The 19,879-nt window shown below is 39.8% G+C and overlaps 1 non-coding gene and 1 pseudogene across 1 annotated transcript; both read right to left on the reverse strand.

The window, feature by feature from the left end:
* Nucleotides 1-799: 799 nt before the first annotated feature.
* On the reverse strand, nt 800-18,094 carry LOC131254183 (chitinase 2-like; annotated as a pseudogene).
* LOC131254612 (small nucleolar RNA R71) lies at nt 5,333-5,439 on the reverse strand. Its single transcript, XR_009175732.1, has one exon. It is a non-coding gene; the product is annotated as a small nucleolar RNA R71 (small nucleolar RNA).
* Nucleotides 18,095-19,879: the final 1,785 nt, after the last annotated feature.

Here is a 19,879-nt window from a genome sequence, read left to right on the forward strand (position 1 = left end):
TGGTAAGACAAACCTATATGTGGCAACACCAACCCACCATGCAGGGTTCACCTTAGATGTGAAACATTTATCATTAGGAGCCTACCTTTGACGTAGACCATCCATCATGTGGGCCCACCTCAATGTGGGCCATCCATCATGTAAGGCCCAACTTCAATATCCATTACCCATCACATGGAGCTCACCTTTGATGGGGACTATCCATCATGTGTTTCCCACCTTTGAAGTGGGTCATCTATCACAACTGTCCATTTTAAATGTGGGCCATTTATCATTAGGGGCTAACCTTTGATTTGAAACATCCATTATGTGGGCCCACATTAATGTGGGTGATCCATCACGTGGGGTCAAAGCCCTACCTTACCATCGATGTGGACAATCATCATGTGGGCCCCTTTTGATATTGATAGGGAGAGGAGGGCCTCCTTTGACATGGAAAGGGGCAAAAAGTTAAAAAGCTAAATAAATAAATACTTCCCAGGATAATCAACTTTATTGATGGTATCGAAGCAGGCCCTTAATTTGCTAACAACCCCTCGTATCAATAAATGTCAAGTCAAGTTGACCCTACATAGCTGGGGATGGAATCAGAGTTTTCAGGTTTTTTAAACCATGCTACAAACCCTTTTTATTCATGTGCACATCTTACGCACATAAAAAATTAAAATAAATAAATAAATAAAAACAAGCTTGTTTCATCTATGCAAATGAAAATCAGATAATGCATAACCCAAGATCAAGCTAACCCTAACAGCTCCTGAGACTGCTTTTCATATCTAAACCTAAACATCTGAAATCATCAGCTGACCACATAGATACCCTCAAGCTTCCCTTGCTTCTTTAGTTGATTGCAAGCCTCAAAAAATCCATTTTGAGGCCCTAAACCCTCTCCCGTCACTAATAAAACTCACAAAAACCTTCCCTCCCTTGCAATTAGCCACTTGCTTATGGACATGGCCTAGAAATTCTGATATGCTAATCCCCATATCGTAGGCGTAGAACTGGAAGTTCACTTAGTCGATCACATGCCCATATTTCCTCCACGGTGCCAAGTAATGGCTCTGGACCGGCCCGTTGTCATCGTATGGTGCAATGGATGCGAATGAGATTACACGATTATTCTTGAGAGTGGTTACCAGCTGCGCCCAATGCACTCAGCGAATGTGTTCGGGTTTGCATCGAAGTGCTCGTAGTCGATATCGATGCCATTGAGATTGTATTGCTTGATGATTTTGGTTAGAGATGAGACAGCATTTTGGACCCAGGACGAGATGGACTGTGGTTAGAAGTAGGCGTAGCGGTAGCCCCCACTGTCCCCACCCATGCTGTTCCCGCCTAAGCTGATGGCGATCTTGACGTTCCGATGGTTGTTCTTAATCGATGCAACATCGCTGGGCCCCAGATTGTTGGTCTCTCAAAAGATGTTGAATTTCCTGTTGGTTGGCAATGGGGTGCTTCCGGTGGAATGGTCGATCACGAATGCAAGGATGAAGTGGAACTCCACATCGAAATTTATGGGCACATCGGAGAATCTCAGGGAATCAGATCCTGCACCAATGTACTGCCGGAAAAATATTGGAATTAGCAGCTGCAAAACACATTGAATTAGACCAACGTTAACAATCTTGGTCTCATGACTTTCGGACGAGTTTGATGCGACCCATCTGATTCAACTTAGACTCGGTTGGACCCTGTTGAGGGTCAAATATTACATATTAGACCCCAGTTATTACTTGAATTACGTACATGATAATGTTTTAATGGGCTATTTTAATCGTGTTTGTGATGCAAGGAGAATTGACGAGCGTGGATTGAAAAGGATGCTAAACGCATGGATTTAACGCCTAAGCATCACCAAGGCATTGGATGAGACTCTAGGGGACCGAGATCAATGATTTTACACAGCTAAGATTTGAGAGAATCACGTGTTTCACACTAAAAAGGCCTGAAAGTCATCCTGAATGCAAGATCACTGGGTTCTCACTATCCATTCAGCTCGAAATTTTAGATTTGTCCTGGGGATCATAACTTAACCATACATGTCAAATTTCAGCCCTTAGATCCCTGTGAAAGTGGCCCCAATGACAGATCAGACCATAAACCGTTGATTCTGGGCCCACCTGCAATCTGTATATGCTTCAAACACTGGCTCAACCCCTAAAACTAGCTGAGAAAAGGGATGAATGGATTGGATTTCTCATAAAAATTTCAGTTGACCCCATCCGAGCAGTGTGTGCATAATCTATCGGTGCACTAGCCGTGCACTGCAGTCAAAGTTCGACTTTGACCCGCGTCTCCAGCCAAAAACGGAAATTTCCGTTTCCCGCTGCATAAAGACGGAAACAGGGAGTGCGAAGGCAATGCCAGTGGGCCATCATCATGGTCCAAAAGATCAATCTGAACCGTTCAGAGTATCCAGAAGTGGGTGCTGACCAAAACCCAATAGTTTTCATGATTCCATGCTCATGTTCAAGGCTTCAACAGTAAATAAAATGCTGCTACATCCAGTGATGGTGTGGCCCATCTGGATCACGGATTCACACCAAACTTGGGCCTGTGATCCTGAGATGATGCAATTGTCTGAATAAGGGAGTGATTCCCTAGAAGGACGGCCTATGTGGACCCCACCGACTTCATCAACAACAAGGAAATCAGCATCTTACGCAATCCATTCGGTTTGAACGAGTTGTGGCCCATCAAACAGATCCAATTGAAAATCCAGACCGTCTATCTTGTTCACACCCCAAAACCACCCATAGGGACATTTTTCTTTACGTCATTTGTGGATGCTAGGAAGTCCAGCTCCAGCGACTTTTCCAGGTTCCACGCAGAGCATCCGCATTCTCCACGTTTTGCTGCGAAAGGAGTGCGTAAACTCCATCGTCCGCATTCTCCATGCACGAAAATTGCCTCCTGTGTCTTCACAGCCACCGGCCTCCTTCAGCTATAAAAAGAAAGAGAAAAGAAGAGAGATGGGGTCGGACGTGCATCAAAAGGAGGAGAGAGAGTAGAGGAGTTGGAGGTTGTTTCTTATTTTATTGTTTTATTTTTGTTCAAGTTCTAGCCCATTCATGGCTGGCTAAACCTCTTAACTAGGGCTAAGAGGTGAAGCTTGTGGCATGATGGGAAGACTCTATGGCTTTGATTCATTACTAAACTGATGTTGATCTTGGGTTGATTTTAAGGAATACCTTTAGTTTTTAATGGTTTGTTGTGACTGAAATTACAATAGATCTGTGATGGCTTTGTGTATTTCCTTTCATTATTGTGATTATGCAGTTAGGAAACCTTGTTGTTCACCATTGCCCCTTAGACATGTTTGGATGACGAAACCCTTCCTAACATTCATACATCACTCAGATTGGCTGTGGATTGGTTTAATTCTGTTGTTTGCTTTGTCTCATGGGCATGGTTTTGTGATAGAATCCATTCTAATTTACATCTGTCTTGTCTCTTGAAAACTAGATCAATAACAGTTCAGATTCGATTTTAGTGATATATTTTCCAACTGGATGGAGATGGGACTCGAAGTCCAGTTGAGTTCGTGAATCAAGCGTAGACTTCCCTGATATCTACAAGTGGATCCTCTGAATCCCTAGTTTCCTTCCTCTGAATTCCTTAAGTTTTAGATTAATATTTCACAATTATTACTCAATTTACAATTGATTTAGATTTCATCTTAGTCTAGTTCTAGTTCTAGTTAGTTTCAGATTACGTACAGTTTTCAGTCCCTTAGGATTCGACCTCGGTCTCACCGAGTTTATTACTACATCACAACCCTATACTTGGGGAGTGATCAAGTTTTTGGCGCCGTTGCCAGGGATTGACGGTTACGTTTTTCTGAAATTAACTAGTTTTAGGATTAGTTTAAAATTAGAATTTTTCTAACTTTAGGTTTAGATTTTTCTGATTTTTAGAAACTAACCTGTTTTCCTGTTTTGTAGGATCCTGACATAAACTTCTAAATTGGTAATCCCTTTCTAATTTCTCAACTTTTTCTATTTTTAGAATTAGGGTTTGAGTTTTAGAAATTTTCTAATTCTAGTATTTTTCTATTTTTAGGAAATAGTTTATTTTTAGAAACTTTCCTCTTTTGTTTTTAGAAACTAGGTTAGTTATTTCCCTTTTTAGAAATTCTTTCTAATTTTAGAAACTAACTCATCTTTCCTTTATTTTATTTTTAGAAACTTTCCGTTTTAAAGAATTAGTTTATTTTTTAGAAACTTTTTAATTCTGGGTCTTCTTTTTAGAAACTAACTTAGCTTCTAGGTTTATGGAACTTTCCTTTTTAGAAACTAACTTTCTATTTTTATTTTTAGTAACTTTCTAATTCTAACTCCTTTAGAATCTAACTTTGTTTCCTAATTTATTTTTAGAAATTTTCTACTTGTAGACTTTTTGTTTAGAAACTAACTTTCCTATTTTGTAGGCTTTTAAGATAGAAATTTCTAATTCGGTAAGCTCTTTCTCTACTTTCTATTTTTCAGATCTCTTTTAGTAACTTACTTTCTAGTTTAAGACTTTTCTAATTTATTTTAAAATTTCACTTTCTTTTAGGAATTTCTTCTTTTAGAAACTAATTTACTTCTATCTTTCTTTTTAAGGATTTTCTAATTTTAGACCTTCTCTTTAGAAACAGACTTGTTTTGTTTTCTTTCGCAGGTTTTTAACTTAAGGACTCTAATCTGGTAACTTCTTTCCAACCCTCTCTTTCTTTCTAGATTTTCTTTTCCTTTCTTAGGATTAGGTTTCGAATTTGATTGAGGGCTGTGAGTGTTTCATGCCCAAGTGGGCCCGTGACAACACTCAACGTCTCTTGACTGAAGGAGGATTGGTTGAGGGGTTAACTATCCATCATAGGACTGAATACCACTCGAAATCCCCTGAGTTAATTGAAGTGATGGTTGAGAACCAACCTTTTCTACCTCAACCCAGGGTGGAGGACATTCAGGATGAGAATGAGGTGTATCAAGCACCCCCGCCTCGTACTTTACGAGATTATTTACAACCAGCGGGGCTAAGTACACCCTCATGCATGATTTTTTCTGAAAATACATGACATATGGACATCAATCCAGGGGTTATCCAACTCCTTCATAAGTTCCTTGAATTTGAAGAACCATATCCACATTTGAAAGAGTTTGATGAGATCATAGCTACTTTATATTTTCAAAATGTGTCTGAGGACACAGTCAGGCTGAAACTCTTTCCTTTTTCCTTGAAGGAAAAGGCTAAGACGTGGTTACATTTACCGCGTCTTAGATCCATTGGCACATGGAATGATATGCAGAGGGAATTTATAAAGAAATTTTTTCCACATCATAAAACGATTACCCTTAGAAAAGTAATCATGAACTTCACCCAAAAGGATGATGAAACATTTTACCAATGTTGGAAAAAGTTCAAGGATTTGGTCAGTTCATGCCCATAACACGGCTTTAAAACGTGGCGCATTACAAATTTTTTCTATGATGGACTGACATCTTTCATGCGCCAAATGGTCGATACTGTGTAATGGAGGATTCATTAATAAAAATGTTGACGAGGTATGGGATTACCTCGATAGTCTTACTGAAAAAACACAATCATGGGACTATTACCCAAAATCAAACACCACGTATAGGCTGACTCACTCTAAGGAGAAAGGTGGATTGTATCTCTTGAAAGAAGATGATGATCTTAAGTATAAAGTGACTACGCTCATAAGAAAAGTTGAGGCCATGGAAGGAAAGAAGGTAAGGTTAATGAAAGTGTTTACGGCATCTATGATTGCAACATTTATACAACTGAAAATTGTCCTACGATACCCGCCTTTCGAGAAGTGTTGAATGAACAATCCAATGCCGTAAATACTTATCAAAGACCTTTCAATGAATCGACCTCTAATACGTACAATCTTGGTTGGAAAAATCATCCAAACTTTAATTGGAGAAATGGACAAACTGCTACCCCTCAAAGTTTCTTCAATCAAAATCCAAATCAGGGGAAACCTCAAGAAGAACCGGTTCAAAATTCCATACAAGAACTGACCCAGGCAATGCAAGATTTTATGCAAAAGATGGATTCACGTATGATGGTTATAGAAAAGGGGATGCTTCATGTACAACCGCTCCCCAATCCTAAACCACAATACGAGATAAGTAATCCCAGCTCTTCAAATCAAATGGAGCACGCTAAATCCATCACCACTCTTAGGAGTAGGAAGATCATTGATAAAACCCTTCTGGTTAGGCCCGAAAAGCCTCAAGAACCAGAAGAGGATAACAATGATGGATCTAGTGAGGCCCCACAAAAATTAGAATCGGAACTTCTAGAAAAGCCAGTTGCTCCATTTCCCCAACGGTTGGTCGCACCAAAACCTCTCTCTAACTCTCAGGATATCCTAGAGGTGTTGAAATAAGTGAAAGTCAACATTCCTCTACTTGATGTCGTAAAACAGATACTTTCATATGCCAAATTCATGAAAGACTTATGCACGACCAAACGATGGCAGAGTATTCAAAAGAAGATCTTCTTGACCGAGAAAGTGAGTGTTATCCTAAAGCAAGACGTGCCACAGAAATTCAAAGATCCCGGTAACCCAACCATATCATGTGTAATCGGGGACCATCGAATTGATCACACACTTCTTGACTTAGAAGCGAGCGTCAATCTGATTCCCTACTTGGTATTCAAACAGTTAGGTATAGGTGAATTAAAACCCACCCTAACACAATACAACTTGCTGATCACTCTATTCGTGTACCAAGAGGGATAATTGAGGATGTGTTGGTCCAAGTTGATAGATTTTACTACCTTGTAGATTTTATCATTCTGGACACCGAACTCATCAATAATATGAACCCTCAGATTCCTGTCATTCTTGGTCGCCCATTCCTTGCCACTTCAAACGCAATTATCAATTGCAGAAGTAGTGTCATGACTATGTCTTTTGGGAATATGACATTGGAGTCAAGCATCTTTTTCAATAACGACAGGAACTTAGAGGATGATGATGATTTTCATAATATTAACATGCTTGACTCTTTCGTGGAAGATACGACACCTATGACCTTATCTTCTGAACCTCTAGAGACGTCTCTGGCCCACTCCCATGATTTTGATGATGACAAGATTAGGGAGACATGTGCCTTGCTTGATACTGCACCGGTACTTAAAGCTAACTGGTGGAGGCCACAATTTGAAGAGTTGCCCGGAACTGATGTAGTGCCTCTACCGTCTAACCTCAAGCCACCGAAACTTGACCAAAAACCTTTGCCCTCTGATTTAAAATATGTCTATTTAGGTCAAGATGAGACATACCCGGTGGTGATCTCTGCCCACCTAGAGAAAGAACAGGAGAGTATGCTTATATCTACTCTCATTGAGCATAAGAGAGCCTTTGGATGGACGATAGCGAACCTCAAGGGAATCGACCCCTCGATTTGTACTCACCACATATATCTTGAGGATAATGTGAAGACTGCTTGGTAATCACAACGTAGACTAAATCCAAACATGAGAGAAGTGGTTAAGGCCGAGGTTTTTAAACTATTGGATGTGGGTATCATATACCCCATATGCGATAGTCAATGGGTGAGTCCAACTCAGGTAGTTCCTAAGAAGTCCGGGATCACCATCGTAGCCAATGTCAATAATGAACTCGTGCCAACTAGAGTTACTACTGGTTAGAGAATGTGCATTGACTATAAGAAGCTGAATACTGTCATGAGGAAAGACCACTTTCCTTTGCCCTTCATTGATCAAATCTTAGAAAGGATAGCTGGTCATTCCTATTACTGTTTCCTTGACGGGTATTCAGGCTATAATCAGATTGAAATCGCCCCTGAGGATCAGGAAAAGACCACATTTACATGTCCCTATGGCACCTTTGCCTATAGAAGGATGTCATTCGGATTATGTAATGCCCCTACTACCTTTCAGCGATGTATGATGAGTATCTTTTCTGACATGGTGGGGAAATATCTAGAGGTCTTCATGGACGATTTCTCTGTTTTCGGTTCATCTTTCAGCAAGTGTTTAGAAAGTCTTAAATGTGTGCTGAAAAGATGTGAAGAGAAGAACTTGATACTTAATTGGGAGAAGTGTCATTTCATGGTTCATAAGGGAATTATCCTTGGACATATTATCTTGTTCAAAGGAATCGAGGTGGATAAGGTAAAAAATTGATCTTATCTCTAACCTACCTCCACCCAAGAACATACGGGATGTGCGATCCTTCTTAGGACACGCTGGGTTTTATAGAAGATTCATAAAGGACTTTAGTCTCATCTCTCATCCTTTATATAATCTACTTCAAAAGGATACACCATACGAGTGGACTGAGCCATGTCAGGAAGCTTTCACTAAGCTTAAGGGCATGTTGACTAGTACACCCATCATACAACCATCCGACTAGAGCCTTCCTTTTGAGCTTATGTGCGACGCTTTTGATTATGCTCTTGGAGCGGTTCTAGGTCAGAGAAAAGATAAGAGGCCTTACGTCATTTATTATGTAAGTAGGACTCTAAATCCTGCCCAAGTGAACTACTCGACTACGGAAAAGAAACTCTTAGCGGAAGTGTTCGCCTTGGATAAATTTAGGTCCTACTTGATCAGATCCAAGATCATTATATACACAGATCATGCGGCACTCAAGTATCTTCTTTCTAAGAATGATTCTAAGCCCCTCCTGATAAGATGGATCCTCCTACTCCAAGAATTTGATTTGAAAATTAAAGATAAAAAGGGAGTAGAGAATGTAGTGGCCGATCACTTTTCTCGCCTTAATACCTCTGATTCCCTTGAGGCGACCCATATCAATGATATGTTCCCTGATGAGCAACTATTTAGAGTCTCTCATTTACCTTGGTTTGCTGATATCGTTAATTATCTTGCCACAGGTTCCATACCGACACATTGGACTGCATAAGATAAGAAGAAATTCTTTACCAAGGTACGTAACTTTTTTTGGGATGATCCATATTTGTTTAAATATTACCTAGACCAAATTCTGAGGAGATGTGTGCCAGACGATGAGCATCAAAGTGTCATCTCCTTTTGTCACTCACAGTCCTATGGTGGTCACTTTTTTGTCAAAAAGACCACAGCCAAGATTTTACAGTGTGGCTTTTACTGGCCCACTATGTCAGGGACACTTATAAGTTTTGCAAAGCTTGTGAGCGTTGTCAGAAATTGGGAGCGTTGTCCCGTTGAAATATGATGCCCTTGAATCCCATTCTTATCATCGAGGCATTTGATTATTGGGGCATTGATTTCATTGGACCATTCCCCCAATCTTTTGGAAATCTATATATTTTGCTCGCTGTAGACTATGTCACTAAATGGGTTTAAACGATTCCGTGTCGGAATAATGACCATCGTACGGTCATTAAATTCCTAAAAGAGAACATCCTTTCCCGATTCGGAACGCCTCGAGCTATCATTAGTGATGGGGGCTCACACTTTTGTAATAGGCCATTCAAGAGTTTAATGAAGAAATACAATATCTCTCATAAGGTGAGCACCCCATATCACCCACAGACAAGTGGGCAAGTTGAGATTTCCAATAGGGAGATCAAACACATTTTGGAGAAAACGGTTAACCCTGACCGTAAGGATTGGTCAATCAGATTGATTGATGCCTTATGGGCTTACCATACTGCGTTTAAAACCCCTATTGGAATGTCTCCCTTTAGACTTGTCTATGGGAAGGCTTGCCACTTGCTTGTGGAGTTGGAACATAGAGCCTACTGGGCAATTAAAAAATTGAATTTCAATCTAAACAACGCCGGCTTGCTACGCAAACTCCAGTTGAATGAACTCGAAGAAATCCGAAACGATGCATACGAGAACTGAAGAATTTATAAGGACAGAATGAAAGCGTTTCATGACCAACGTATGCTCACTCTTTCCAGGTAAGCTTCAATCTCGTTGGACTGGCCCTTACATTGTGGTCACTGCGTATCCTCATGGGGCCGTTGAGATAAGAGATCCTGACAATGACAAGGAGTTTAAAGTAAATGGACATCGCTTAAAGCCATTTGTCTAGAAATTTGATTCAGAGGACATGTCCATACCTCTGACTAATCCTTTTTACCAGGATTGATCTCTTAGTCTGATGGAGGTATAAGTAGGTTTCCTGTTTTCATACGATTAGGGTAGTTTGTTTTATGCTGTTTTAGGTTAATTTGCTTTCTATATTGTTTTAGGATCGTTTTCTTTTGTTGGTTTCTCTCTTGTGATGACTTGCTTTCATGTTGAGATCTTTGTGTAAAAGCTCCTTGAATCCTTCGTCCAGGTACAATCTTCCCATCACTTCTCATTTACTTTCATTGTCTCATGTACATTGTGAGCATATCTTTTACATTGAGGACAATGTAGATTTTTAGTTGGGGGTGGGAGATTAGGCTACCTAATCAGTGTTTTCTTAGTCTTGAGCAGAAATTGTGAAATTTTTAAAATTTTTCTGGAATTTCGTATGAATTCGAAGTGATTTTGTCGACCATCTTGGATTTAGACTTACAAGATACATGATGTTGGTGATTTATGTCTCTTGGATTTAGTTGTTTGATAGATTTCACAGTTGAGAGCGATCAATCCATGATTAGAAGTTTTAAACATTGATAGAATCATAATTTTACATGTCACATCTCGCTTACACATTAAAGTTTCAGTCAATATTGAAGGCTTAACTTGGTAATCACTAAACATGAAAGGAACTAACCTGAGAAAATTGAATGGATTGGGTGTACGATCTTCACCATAGGTTTGCTCCCTATAAGTGAGGATTCAATTCCCCATGGATGATATGTAAAAGAGGGTTAGGTGTACAGTTTTCACCATAGGTTTGTTCCCTATAGGTGAAGATCTGATTCCCCTCGACACTATTAAAAAAAAAGACTCGAAAGATGAAAGGATGATCTGTGAGGCAAGTTTTGGTAATTCTCGTGTTGGTTACCAATGATATCCTGAAATAGAGAAGTGAATTTTAATGATGATAAGCCGAGATTAGACTATACACTCATGGATCCTAATGTTTAGATTTTTTTCTAATTGGTGGATTAATACTTTCAACTTGACTATGAAGCTTACCGTACGCTTGAAACCAGGAGAAAATAATGGCCAACATTCATGAATCTTAGAATTCCAGTATCTGAATTGTTTTACACAAATCACTCGAGTTTATAGAAATTGTCCTGTAATTCTCAATTTATTTTTTGCATACTTTGCTCGGGATTAGTAAAATGCTGGTTGGGGGTTGTGTTGAGGGTCAAATATTACATATTAGACCCCAGTTATTACCTGAATTATGAACATGATAATGTTTTAATGGGCTATTTTAATCGTGTTTGTGATGCAAGGAGAATTGACAAGCATAGATTGAAAAGGATGCTAAAGGCATGGATTTAACGCTCAAGCATCACCAAGGCATTTGACAGGACTCCAGCGGACCGAGATCAATGATTTTACATGGACGAGATTCGAGAAAATCACGTGTTTCACACTAAAAAGGCCTGAAAGTCATCCTGAATGCAAGATCACTAGGTTCTCACCATCCATTCAGCTCGAAACTTTAGATTTGTCCTGAGGATCATAACTTAACCATACATGTCGAATTTCAGCCCTTAGATCCTTGTGAAAGTGGCCCCAATGACAGATTAGACCATAAATTGTTGATTCTGGGCCCACCTGCAATCTGTATATGCTTCAAACATTGGCTCAACCCCTAAAACTAGTTGAGAAAAGGGATGAATGGATTGGATTTTTCAGAAACATTTTAGTTGACCCCATCCAAGCAGTGTGTGCATAATCTACCGGTGCACTAGCCGTGCACTGCAGTCAAAGTTCGACTTTGACCCGTGTCTTCAGCTAAAAACGAAAATTTTCATTTCCTGCTGCATAAAGACGGAAATAGGGAGTTTGGAGGCAACGTCAGTGGGCCATCATCATGGTCCAAAAGATCAATCTGAACCGTTCAGAGTATCCAGAAGTGGGTGCTGACCAAAACCCAATAGTTTTCATGATTCCATGCTCATGTTCAAGGCTTCAACAGTAAATAAAACGCTGCTACGTCCAGTGATGGTGTGGCCCATCTGGATCACAGATTCACACCAAACTTGGGCCTGTGATCCTGAGATGATGCAATTGTTTGAATAAGGGAGTGATTCCCTAGAAGGACGGCCTATGTGGACCCCACCGACTTCATCAACAACAAGGAAATCAGCGTCTTACGCAATCCATCCGGTTTGAACTAGTTGTGGCCCATCAAACAGATCCAATTGAAAATCCAGACCGTCTATCTTGTTCACACCCCAAAACCGCCCATAGGGACATTTTTCTTTACGTCATTTGTGGATGCTAGGAAGTCCAGCGCCAGTGACTTTTCCGGGTTCCACGTAAAGCATCCGCATTCTCCGCGTTTTGCTGCGAAAGGAGTGCGTAAACTCCACCGTCCGCATTCTCCATGCACGAAAATTGCCTCCTGCGTCTTCACAGCCACCGACCTCCTTCAGCTATAAAAAAAGAAGAGAAAAGAAGAGAGATGGGGTCGGACATGCATCAAAAGGAGGAGAGAGAGTAGAGGAGTTGGAGGTTGTTTCTTATTTTATTATTTTGTTTTTGTTCAAGTTCTAGCCCATTCATGGCTGGCTAAACCTCTTAACTAGGGCTAAGAGGTGAAGCTTATGGCATGATGGGAAGACTCTATGGCTTTGATTCATTACTAAACTGATGTTGATCTTGGGTTGATTTTAAGGAATACCTTTAGTTTTTAATGGTTTGTTATGACTAAAATTACAATAGATCTGTGATGGCTTTGTGTATTTCCTTTCATTATTGTGATTATACAGTTAGGAAACCTTGTTGTTCACCATTGTCCCTTGGACATGGTTGGATGACGGAACCCTTCCTAACATTCATACATCACTCAGATTGGCTGTGGATTGGTTTAATTCTATTGTTTGCTTTGTCTCATGGGCATGGTTTTGTGATGGAATCCATTCTAATTTACATCCGTCTTGTCTCTTGAAAACTAGATCAATAACAGTTCAGATTCGATTTTAGTGATATATTTTCCAACTGGATGGAGATGGGACTCAAAGTCCAGTTGAGTTCGTGAATCAAGCGTAGACTTCCCTGATATCTACAAGTGGATCCTCTGAATCCCTAGTTTCCTTCCTCTGAATTCCTTAAGTTTTAGATTAATTTTTCACAATTATTACTCAATTTACAATTGATTTAGATTTCATCTTAGTCTAGTTCTAGTTCTAGTTAGTTTCAGATTACGTACAGTTTTCAATCCCTTAGGATTCAACCTCGGTCTCACCGAGTTTATTACTACATCATAACCCTATATTTGGGGAGTGATCAAGTTTTTGGCGCCGTTGCCGGGGATTGACGGTTACGTTTTTCTGAAATTAACTAGTTTTAGGATTAGTTTAAAATTAGAATTTTTCTAACTTTAGGTTTAGATTTTTCTGATTTCTAAAAACTAACCTGTTTTCCTGTTTTGTAGGATCCTGACATAAACTTCTAAATTGGTAATCCCTTTCTAATTTTTCTACTTTTTCTATTTTTAGAATTAGGGTTTGAGTTTTAGAATTTTTCTAATTCTAGTATTTTTCTATTTTAGGAAATAGTTTATTTTTAGAAACTTTCCTCTTTTGTTTTTAGAAACCAAGTTAGTTATTTCCCTTTTTAGAAAAAAAGAGAGAACGAGAACCTGAAATAGGCGAAGAGATTGTTGGTGTGGAGGACAAAATTGACGTTTCTAGGTATTGTAAAGGATCGAATTGCAGAAGTTAAATGCGATTTTGATCTGTTTTCCTTTCAGAGCTTGGGGATTTTGACAGATAGAATTGCAAAAGTAAAACGCGATTTCGCTCTGTTTTCCTTTCGAAGCTGGGATTTTGAGAGAGAGCTCTACTTCGAGCTTTCAAGTTCCAAAATGAATAAAAGCCACGGAGAAGATATATTGCATCCTTAAGAAACAGAATATGGTATAGTCATCTCTCTACGGTACATGTGGCAGGCAATGCGGAAATCAAGTCCGTTCATTTGCAGGGCCCAAAATGAGATTTGGATCTATTTCATTTTTGGGTTCCTATGCTAAAATTAATTCTTAATTTTATCAATTTTACAAAAATTCTCAAAATGAAAAAAAAATCAAGATTCTTATTACTATTATTATTATTTTAATTCTAAAATTTTTCAAGATTATAAATTTGTTGAAATTTATCAAAAAAATTTAAAATTCTCAGTTTTTTAAAAATTATAAAAAAAAAAAATCAATTCTTAATAGTTTTAGAAATTCTTAATTTTTTTTCAGAATTTTTAATTATTTGAAATTTCTCAATTTTTAAAAATATTCCAATTTTTTTCAAGATTCTCAAATTTAAAATTCTTTTTTTTTTTTTTTGAAAATTTCAAAAGTTTTCAAAATTCTTAATTTTTAAAAAATTCTCAATTTTTAAAAAATTCATACTTTTTCATAATTATCATTTTTTTATTCTTAATTTTTCAAAAAAAAAAATTCTTAATTTTTAGAAGTTCATAAAATTTTTAAAAATTCTTAGTTCTTAAAAAATTCAAAATTCAAATCTTTTTCAAGGCTCTCAAACTTTTTTTTTCAAAATTCTCAATTTTTTCACAATTGTCAAAAATTTTAAAAATTATTAATTCTTTCAAAATTCTCAATTTTTTTCAATATTCTTAAATGTAGACTTTTAACTTCGGTTCCTATGCAATGGAGGCTAAAATGTACACTTTTCTGCCTCGGTTCCTATGCAACTGAGGTTAAAATATAGACTTTTGGCCTCGGTTCCTATGCAACGGAGGTTAAAAGTAGACTTTTGGCCTCGGTTCTTATGTAATTGAGGTTAAAAAGTAGCCTTTTTGCCTTGGTTCCTATGTAAATAAGGCTAGAAGGTAGAGTTTTGGTCTCGGTTCCTATGCAACTGAGGCTAAAAGGTAGACTTTTCGCCTCGGTTCCTATGCAACTAAGGCTAAAAAGTAGACTTTTGGCCTCGGTTCCTAAGCAAATGAGGCTAGAAGGTAGACTTTTGGCCTCAGTTCCTATGTAACTGAGGCTAAAATGTAGACTTTTTGCCTCTGTTCTTATGCAACTGAGGCTAAAAGGTACACTTTTCGCCTCGGTTCTTATGCAACTGATTCTAAAAAGTAGACTTTTCGCCTCGGTTCCTATGTAACTGAGGCTTCCTATGCAACTGAGGCTAAAAAGTAGACTTTCCGCCTCGCTTCCTATGCAACTGAGACTAAAAGGTAGACTTTCTGCCTCGGTTCCTATGCAACTGAGGCTAAAAGGTAGACTTTTCGCCTCGGTTCCTATGCAACTGAGGCAAAAGATGAACTTTTAGCCTCAGTTCCTTAGCAACCGAGGCTAAAAGACACATTTAGCCTCCATTTTTTCAACTGAGGCTAAAAAATTATGATTGAAGGCCTATTTTCTTGTGGTGATTACACCAAAAATTTAGGACATTTGATCACAATGGTGGGCCACTCAATGGAACATCAGAAATAAAAATGAAACTCACCATTACACGTGGAGAAAAATAGGAAAAGGGACCCTAATACAAAGACTGAGGATTCCATGTCTGGTGGTGTGGTGGAATGATATACAAGGGTGGAGGGTAGGGTAAATGGGTTTGGGACTTTCTTGTAATAACCGGCGAAAAGACCCAAGTCATTGTCGACTGTCAATGTATATAAAGTTCTCTGTAGATTCTGGTTATATATATGCGAACGAGGTGAATCAAAGTGGCCCCACAGTTCTTGACATGTGTAAGCATCCTTGTCTGGGATGAATGTGTACAGTTGCTGTAGTTTCTTTCTTAATTAATGTATATTTGCTGGCCACCAGTTGGAAGTACTGGAAGTTTCCTATTGGGAATTTGAACTTATTTTGGAGAAAGGAGATGGAAACAAGAAGACCTATGACATATAAGCGCACACGTGTATTAAAGCTGCACACGCCACACATGTGCTGGCATGACACAGGTGCAATATCTAATCCATGCATCAGGTTAATTTACATGTTTTTTTTCCATAAGGAAAATCTGGAATCAGTATGTAAGCCCCAATATTGGAAACCAGTGGATAGATGGGAAAGAACTTCATCAAGTTTTTCAGAGCCGTACATTTGTTTTAGAAACTGTAGTTCACCCAGGATCATCCCTGATACAGCATATTAACACGTGCAGTTGTGTTTAGTGGGGTTGTTAACTTAGTGAAGCTCGGCTTGGTTTTTAAAATAAGAAAAGCTTGCAAATCGTGATGGATGATATGTGGGGGTTTAAAAATTACGTAAAAATTGGACATGTGGCGTATAAATTGTCAAATTAAACCGTCCAAATTATGACACCTAATGAAGATATTGTTGGGGGACTTGCACAAAACCTTAGGATCTAGCCTGCTGAAACAAACCAGAATTATGGAATAATAAAGCAATGAAATAAATTAAAGCATAAACCACACACTACACAAGAGGTTTTTACGTGGAAAACCCTCAAAGAGGTAAAAACCACGGGACCTCGTCCAGATCAACAATCCACTATGAAGTAGAATGTTACAACCTTCTTCACTAACACAAGAGTGGATAAATAATGAGAGAAACAAAGAAAATGGAGAGATCTCATCGATTACGAGGACATAGAAGCGCTGAGATATAAATTGTACAGTAGATAACCTCCACGAGCATAACCACCCTTTATAAGCTTCCTCTCTCTCTCTCTCTCTCTCTCTCTCTCTCTCTCTCACACACACACACACACACACACACACACACACCTTTAATAGCCCTCTTGTGTTTTTCATATCAATAGAAAAGCCCTACGAACCCTTATTTATAGTTTTAGGAATCTCCTTTCCGCATCCCAGTTGCAAAAGGACTCAAAATCCGCAATCCGCACAAAATCGCGAAACCAATCTGCATAACCATGACCGGTCGAGACGAGGCCACGACCAGTCGAGCGCCACCCATGACCAGTCGAGAACCACCTTCGACCGGTCAAGCAACCCAGAGAAAAATAACCCAAAGTCACTGGACTTCGAGTCGAGTCAGGGCTCGACTCCATGACTGGTTGTGCACCAGACCTCGACTGGTCGTGTGAGGCTCACAACCGGTTGAGCACGGGTCAAAAAAACCCCATCAAATATATCATGAATCCAAAATTAAACTTATTCCATTATCTGAGTAACAGATTAGTGAACATTTATGGAACCGATAAAATGAAAAAAAAAAATCACTGGTCCTATTTTCATAAATTAGAGGGTATGATTGTTTAATTAATCTTTCATTGGAGCTAGCCAACTTTATTTGAGTTAATAAATCCTAAGTGTGCAATTTCTGAGTGGTGCGCAGTGCATTGCGCATCATACGCTAGCCTGAGTTTCACATGAATCCTATTTTAAATTTAATTATGAGCTTCGCTAAGCATGCATGGTGTGCAATAAAGCTCATATCCAGGCCACAAGTGTTGGGATGTCACCATAGGTTCAAGGTCCAATCCATCCATCAAAATGGCACCACTATATTGATGCACTACCTCAAGAACCAAGTTCAGAAAAGCGATGCGGAGCAGAATGCAGGAAATCTAGTGCATTTGGTAGAAGAGACCTATCGTGCAATGGTACCCAGCGTGCACGCAACGACACCCAGCGCACGACTGTAAAGCTAGTGCGTTTGGAGCTCGCTTGAAGGCCTGTGTGACAGGATGCGGAGCAGAATGTGGGAAAGCTAGCGCACAACGATAGCCAGCACGTTTAGCGAAAGAGAAATAGCGTGTAACGGTACCCAGCGCACGCACAATGACACCCAGTGCACGATGGTGGAAGAGACGTGCATCCAATACAGTCAAGCAGCATCATCAGTACTGCGATGAGGAAAGGGAAAGGGGACGCCCCTGGCAGCTAGTCCGCCCAAAAAAAAAAACCTTCGTCTTCTCCTTTCTCCATTTTCGCAAGAAATCTCACCTTTGACACCTTTGTAGATGACCTCTACCAAATATTTAGTAGATTCGGGAAGATAGCAGACGTCCTTATCCCAAGGGATAGGTGCCTTAATAGATCTCGGGGATTTGCATTCATTCAATTCCATTACGAACAGGAAGCTATAAATGCAGCGAATATCCTTAATGGTAGAAGGATTGATGGTCGTGTCATCACCATTGCTAGCGCTAGGGAGGAAAAGGGCGACATCAGGACAACTCCTATCACAAAGTAGACAAACCTTCCGCAATCTGATGCCCCCCAAGCCAGATATAAGTCTTATGTGGAGATTGCCAAGTCCCTTCAGCCCTCAGGACAAGGCAAATATTAGAGGGCCGCACCACTTCTAGCAGACTTAGATGCATGTCTTAGGACTTTCATAGTCAAGGCAAATGGCAGGGAGGCTACGAGGATGAGGAAAGGCCTATGCTCAGCCCTTATTGCAACTTCAAAATCTGAATCCGTCTCTATTTTGCAGCTCATTGATGTTATACACAAATCCAAATTCCCACCTTCGCAGGTGGATTTCACTAGAATCTCCCCCAAGCAATTCCTTCTAAAATTCCAATCTAGACAGGAGATGTCCGATTTCGCCACAGATTTGCAACTTCATCATCAGATTGGTTTGTTAGAAGTAGCGACATGGTTTTCAGAATCTTCCATCTCCAGCAAGGGCATTTGGATCCAATTATTTGGGATTCCGGCACACTCATGGTATCCAGCTGCCATAGAGAAGCTAGCTAGAACATTTAGAGAAGTTGTGGAGATCGATAATGGCTACCCTAGGTATCTTCCAAGTTTTTGCTAGAGTTCAAATTAAACTCAATGTCGGTTCGGATATACACAGCCTGCAAAACCTTATTGTGAATGAGAAATCCTTCCCAGTACTTGGGATTCTAGAGAACTTAGGAATGACAGATCTCCGCCTTCCCATTCCTCTGCAAGCAGATAGGGCGATAGAATCGACTAAAGATTGGGTTAACAGGACCTTCAATGCAACCAGAGAACCTCCCATTCTCAACCCTCCAATAGTTTGTCGATAATGCCCCACAGGTTTCCACATCCTCTGCTTCTGCCCAGGCTCCTCTGCCTCACACCCAACATGTTTGTGGAAATATTCCCACAACCCATTGTCCTGTCAATCTCACCAAAGCCCCCAATCCCGGTCCTACAATGCATAGTGGGACTGAGTCGGAGCCCCAACCCAAGGTGATTTCAAAAACCTCTATCCCCCAGCTTCATCAAGAGGCCACCCCAACCTTCTTAATGCCCAATCAGCCCAACCCCCTTGTGCATTGGATAATGCCTCCTAGCCAACAACAATAACCCCTGCTCTTGAGGGCCTGTTTAGTCTCTCTCCTCATCCAAAATATCCCTCAGGGGACCCCAGGGAGGGTATAGCAAATTCTTCAGCTGTGGGTTAGCTCAGTACATCAGTACTAGATCCCATCACATTGGTACCTCCACTGGGCACCCAATATGATTTTCAACTGTATCTCAACTAGGACCACTTTTCTTTGTGTTGGGGAGATAATCCCACTCTTACACCACATCAGACCTCTCCTCTGCTTGTGGCTGTAGCCTTTGGGGAACCTCTCCACTCAACTCACAACATAGGACTTCATTTCATTCAACAACAGGATCACAAAGAGATTGTGGAACAACGAAGAGTCGATATCACATCCCACGCTGAATTATATTGGGGCAGCAAAACATCAGTCTCTTTATCAGTAGGGCACAATCTAGTGACTTTAGAAGAATAGAGCTCTCCGCTATCCTAAGAGTTAACTCCAATCAGGAACAGTTTCAACATTCCTCCTCAACCAAAGACCCCCATTTCCTAGGGTGTTTTGCCAGCCCAACCTCGCATTTCAATAGATCTATCCCCATATTT

The sequence above is a fragment of the Magnolia sinica genome, chromosome 8 (genome assembly GCF_029962835.1).
Source record: "Magnolia sinica isolate HGM2019 chromosome 8, MsV1, whole genome shotgun sequence".
In the NCBI taxonomy this organism is placed as follows: domain Eukaryota; kingdom Viridiplantae; phylum Streptophyta; class Magnoliopsida; order Magnoliales; family Magnoliaceae; genus Magnolia; species Magnolia sinica.